Genomic DNA, 6416 nt, shown 5'->3' on the forward strand with positions numbered 1-6416 from the left:
ATGGGAAACGAGTTCCGGCCCCTGTTTCTCCCTGTCATCAGCTGAGGGCAGGAGGAGGAGGGGGCTTGTCAGGCCTGCCTTCACCATGGAAACCTCACTGCAAGGATGGGTTCTAGTATATGCATACATCTCTGTGTGTATCTATCTCTCTCTCTATCTCTCTCTCTCTCTATACATATATATAGAATCATAGAATCAAAGAGTTGGAAGAGACCTCATGGGCCATCCAGTCCAACCCCCTGCCAAGAAGCAGGAAAATCTCATTCAAAGCACCCTCAGCAGATGGCCATGCAGCCTCTGTTTAAAAGCCTCCAAAGAAGGAGCCTCCACCACACACCGAGGCAGAGAGTTCCACTGCTGAACAGCTCTCACAGCCAGGAAGTTCTTCCTCATGTTTAAAGGCCTCAAAATATGGAGCCTCTACCACAAACCAGGGCAGAGAGTTCCACTGCTGAACGGCTCTCACAATCAGGAAGTTCTTCCTCGTGTTCAGATGGAATCTCCTTTATTTATTTATTTAGACCATTTCTACCCCGTCCTTCTCACCCCTGAGGGGGGACTCAGGGCGGCTAACGCAGGCAACAATTCAATGCCAACAGTATCCATTTATTTATTTATTTATTTGTCGTGTCAGAGCAACCAGTCAAATTATATTACATTTCTAACAGAACAAAGCAAACAAACAGACAAAATACAAAATTTGTGAGTTTAGTAGTTTGATTAAATGTCCTTTGACCAGTATCGGGCCACTTGGAATGCCTCTGGTGCCTCTGGTGTTGCTCCAAGTAAGAAGGTCCTCCATTGCGCATGTAGCAGGGCTCAGGTTGCATTGCAGCAGGTGGTCTGTGGTTTGCTCTTCTCCACACTCGCATGTCGTGAATTCCACTCTGTAGCCCCATTTCTGAAGGTTGGCTCTGCATCTCGTGGTGCCAGAGCGCAGTCTGTTCAGCGCCTTCCAAGTCGCCCAGTCTTCTGTGTGTCCAGGGGGGAGTCTCTCATCTGGTATCACCCATGGATTGAGGTGCTGGGTTTGAGCCTGCCACTTTTGGACTCTCGCTTGCTGAGGCGTTCCAGCGAGTGTCTCTGTAGATCTAAGAAAACTATGTCTTGATTTAAGTCGTTGACGTGCTGGCTGATACCCAAACAGGGGATGAGCTGGAGATGTCTCTGCCTTGGTCCTTTCACTATTGGCTGCTACTTCCTGGCAGATGTCAGGTGGTGCAATACCAGCTAAGCAGTGTAATTTCTCCAGTGGTGTAGGGCGCAAACACCCCGTGATAATGCGGCATGTCTCATTAAGAGCCACATCTACTGTTTTAGTGTGGTGAGATGTGTTCCACACTGGGCATGCGTACTCAGCAGCAGAGTAGCATAGCGCAAGGGCAGATGTCTTCACTGTATCTGGTTGTGATCCCCAGGTTATGCCAGTCAGCTTTTGTATGATATTGTTTCTAGCACCCACTTTTTGCTTGATGTTCAGGCAGTGCTTCTTGTAGGTCAGAGCACGGTCCAGAGTGACTCCCAGGTATTTGGGTGTGCTGCAATGCTCCAGTGGGATTCCTTCCCAGATGCTTGTCTGTTATTAAGGTGAAAGGCACATGTCTGTGTTTTAGATGGGTTAGGGATCAGCTGGTTTTCCCTGTAATAGGCAGTAAGAGCACCTAGAGCTTCAGAGAGCTTCTGTTCTACCATCTCAAAGCTCCCTGCTTGAGCAGTAATGGCACGATCATCAGCATAGATGAAACTCTCTGTCCCTTCTGGCAGTGGCTCGCCATTTGTGTAGATGTTGAACATGGATGGAGCAAGCACGCTCCCCTGAGGCAGGCCGTTCTTCTGTTTCCGCCATCTGCTTCTCTGGCCCTGGAACTCAACTAAAAAGCTCCTGTTTTGTAGCAGGTTTCCTATGAGGCGGGTGAGGTGGTAATCCTTTGTGATATTAAACATTTTTCTCAGGAGGAGGCGGTGGTTCACAGTATCATAGGCTGTTGACAAGTCTATGAAGACAGCTCCTGTGATCTGCTGCCTTTCAAAGCCATCTTCTATGTGCTGAGTCAGGGTCAGCACTTGCAATGTGCAGCTTTTGCCTTTCCTGAAGCCAGCTTGCTGTGGGATCAGACAGGGGTCTATATTTTCCATAATTCTATGCAGAATAAGTATCTCCAGAAGCAACCAGAAGTCCCTTTTATAACTTCTCAGGAACCATAGAGTAAAGGAATCTGCATACCAAAACATATATATATAGGAATCCGCTGTGGCCCCCCAACTTTGGAACTCACTACCCGGTGAGATTAGGCAAGCCCCTACCTTAGTAGCCTTCAAAACAACTTTGAAAACTTTGCTCCTCTGATGTGCCTTTGGAGAGTAACCATTTATCCCATTTCTGTTTATTCCATTTATAGTGTTGCCCTATGATGCACTTTCCCCCGTCCTAAACTAAAAGCCTAAACCCACTATTCATCTTTTTTGGGCTCCTCTCAATTACACATTTTCTATTCAACTTCATCTAGGGTTTTATCATTTTACCTCGTCCATTTGGCCCGTTTGGTTTTATATTATATCAATTTGCTTTATTTATTTATTTATTTTTGCTATTGTATGTATTTTATTCTGATGTATTTTTGTTGTCTGCATTTTGTATTTTATTTTGCTGCATTGTACCTTTGGGCTTGGTCTCAAGCTGCCCTGAGTCCTCTTTGACAAGAAGGTGGCGGGGTACAAATAACGTTTTTTATTATTATTTTACTGACACAAAAGCACAGTATGTCACAGCAAACGAAATCTATATGTTGAATTTCGTATCACAAAATCACAAGTCGGACACTTCTTAAGCGTCTAGGACTGTGTGATGTATTTTCGAATTATGCGCGCAGATCCAAGTAAGGTGGCCTTTTGCAGTTGACAGATCGTGATTTTGTCGATGTTTATTGTTTCCAAATGCTGGCTGAGATCTTTTGGCACGGCACCTAGTGCACCATTGACCACTGGGACCACCTGTACTGGTTTATGCCAGAGCCTTTGCAGTTCGATTTTGAGGTCAGAGTGGCTGAGTTTTTTCTGTTGTTTTTCCTCAATGCGACTGTCACCTGGAATGGTGACATCAATAATCCAGACTTTTTTCTTTTCCACAATCGTCTGGTGTGTTGTGTTCCAAAACTTTATCAGTCTGGCTTCGAAAACTTTAACAGTCTGGCTTTGAAAGTCCCACAGTATTTTTGTATGCTCATTTTCCATGACCTTTGCAGGTTTATGATCCCACCTATTATTTACTGCTGGCAGGTGGCACTTATTATTATTATTGTTGTTGTTATTGTTATTATTATTTGTCATGTCAGGAGCAACCTGAGAAACCGCAAGTTGCTTCTGGTGTGTGAGAATTGGCCGTCTGCAAGGACGTTGCCCAGGGAAAGCCCAGATGATTTGATGTTTTATCATCCTTGTGGGAGGCTTCTCTCAAGGGCATTGCCCAGGGGACGCCCGGATGATTTTGATGTTTTGTCATCTTCGTGGGAGGCTTCTTTCATGTCCCCGCATGAAGAGCTGGAGCTGATAGTGGGAACTCATCCACCTCTCCCCGGATTAGCACCTGTCAGTCTTCAGTCCTGCTGGCACAAGGGTTTAACCCACTTCTTCTTCTTCTTCTTCTTCTTCTTCTTCTTCTTCTTCTTCTTCTTATTATTATTATTATTATTATTATTATTATTCAACAGTGGAACACTTTGCCTTGGAATGCAGTAGAGGCACCTTCCTTGGAAGCTTTGAAACAGAGGCTGGATGGCCATCTGTTGGGGCTACTTTGATTGTGCTTTTCCTGCATGGCAGGGGGTTGGACTAGATGAGCGACCCAACTCTGATTCTATATACACAGTCAGTATACATGCAGACACATAAAGCATCGCAACCAAACGGGAGGAGTAAACATTGTTCTGAAGAGTCCATTGTCGTCTCCTTTTAAAAAATTAAGTGTGTGTGTGTGTACACACACACACACACAAAACACTGCAACCAATGGAAGATGAGAGATTTTTCGCCCTGAAGGCCCATTTTCTCCTTTTAAAAATATAGTGTGTACTGAAAATATATATTTACATTAGAAAAAAAACACATACACATTATACATTGTACATTTGTAAAGGGAGGAGAAAATAAGCCCGCCTTAGGACTGTATTTCCTTCTTCCCAATCTCCCATCTGATTACAAATTCAAGAAAAGCACGGTAATCCTCGTCCGCAAAAGAACCACGCACAACCTTCCTAAAATACTCCCAGTTGCATCAAACATTGCCTCATTTTATAATCTGGGTGAAGCGTCGAAGATGCTCCCAGCAAGACCAATGGGGCATTTCATGGGCATCTTTGCTTTCCACAGGGTTGCCTCTCTCACTCCTTCAGGGGATGGAGAGGAGGAATAGTCAGTGTGCAGTTTGTGGTGTGTTTACTCACAAGAAAGCAACAGGGCTCAACTGTTTAAAGCATGAGTGGAAGGTGGGGTCAGGATACATTTGCTTGGCACTCCAATGGCTTTGCTGGTGAAAGCAAAGCCAGCTAATGGTTGTTCTGACATCCTGTTGCCAGTGGTAACGAAGGAGAATGCGCATGCACACATGCGTTTGGCAACCGTGTGTATTCCTGTATTTGTATTCTTGTATTTGTAGCCCCGCAGAGCTCAAATGCTCACCGCTGCCCCACCCATGAGAAAGGCAACAGAAAAGAACAAAGCCCTTGCTCCTTTCTGTAGCAATGCTGGGAAAGGCAGGATGGCTAGGAAAGCACCCCACTGCCTAATTCCTCCTTCACAAAAGGAGCCCTTCTCTGTCTTCCTTTGCATCTGGTCATCATCACAAGGAAATCCACTTTCAAAGGAAATGAACATCCTCTGCTAACAGCTCCTTGTGTAGGACTAATTCTCTAGAACAATTTACTTTAAACCTGTAAAAAATAACCCAATATATTTGTGTAGCGTTGCCAGATATAACTTTGTATATGTATGCATGCATACTTTCAATTCACCTGTCAATCTATGGTAACTCTGTGAATTTAATAGGATTTTCTTAGACAAGGAGTTTTGCCAGTTCCTTCCTCTGAAATATACTTACTTACTTAGGCAATCCCTCGTTGGACAAGTAGGATAGTCTTCCATGATCTGTATTCTTGTGGCTGTGGAGCCCTATTCTTAACCTGCATCTCCTCCTGGAGTGAGGGCATTGGTTTCCAGGTGGAAGGCGGCTTGGTACATTTCTCTTTGTCTGCATTCGTGCCTCTTCAAATTCTGCAGCACTGCTGGTCACAACTGACCTCCAGCTGGAGCGCTCAAGGGCCAGGGCTTCCCAGTTCTCAGTGTCTATGCCAGAGTTTTTAAGGCTGGCTTTGAGCCCATCTTTAAATCTCTTTTCCTGTCCTCCAACATTCCGTTTTCCGTTCTGGAGTTCATAGTAGAGCAACTGCTTTGGGAGACGGTGGTCGGGCATCCGGACAATGTGGCCGGTCCAGCGGAGTTGATGGCGGAGGACCATTGCTTCAATGCTGGTGGTCTTTGCTTCTTCCAGCACACTGACATTTGTCCGCTTGTCTTCTCAAGAGATTTGCAGGATTTTCCAGAGGCAGCGCTGATGGAATCCTTCCAGGAGTTGCATGTGACGTCTGTAGACAGTCCACGTTTCGCAGGCATATAGCAAGGTTGGGAGGACAATAGCTTTATAAATAAGCACCTTGGTATCCCTACGGATGTCCTGATCCTCAAACACTCTGCTTCATTCAGAAAAATGCTTCACTCGCAGACCTCAGGCCCTGTTGTATTTCGGTGTCGATGTTGACTTTGGTGGAGAGGTGGCTGCCAAGGTAACGGAAATGGTCTGAAATATAGCCCTGGTATTCATTCGATGTTTCCCATCCATGCAAACCTAGGCCTTGCTTAGCTTCCAATTAGAGACAGGATCTGCTATGATTAGGGTACTTAGGCCTTGAGATGAGATATACTTACTTTGCTTGACTACCTCACAAGTTTATAGGAAATGAATGTCTTATGATCGCCCACACTCACTGTGGCAGCTAATGGAGACATAGTGGCACAATGGGTTAAACCAGTTTTTATCAACCTTCCTAATGCTGTGACCCCTTAATACAGTTGTGGTGACGCCAAACCATAACATTTTTTGTTGCTACTTCCTAAGTGTAATTTTGCTACTGTTATGTAAATATCTGATATGCAGAATGCATTTTCGTTCACTGGACCAAATTTGGCACAAATACCCCAAAAGCACGAATTTGAATACTGGTGGGGGGGGGGGGGAATTGATTTTGTCATTTGGGAGTAGTAGTTGCTGGGATTTATAGTTCACCTACAATCAAAGAGCATTCTGAACCCCACCAACGATGGAATTGAACCGATCTTGGCACACAAAACTCCCATGACTAACAGAA

Source organism: Anolis sagrei, chromosome 2, assembly GCF_037176765.1.
Source record: "Anolis sagrei isolate rAnoSag1 chromosome 2, rAnoSag1.mat, whole genome shotgun sequence".
NCBI classification, from domain to species: Eukaryota; Metazoa; Chordata; class Lepidosauria; order Squamata; family Dactyloidae; genus Anolis; species Anolis sagrei.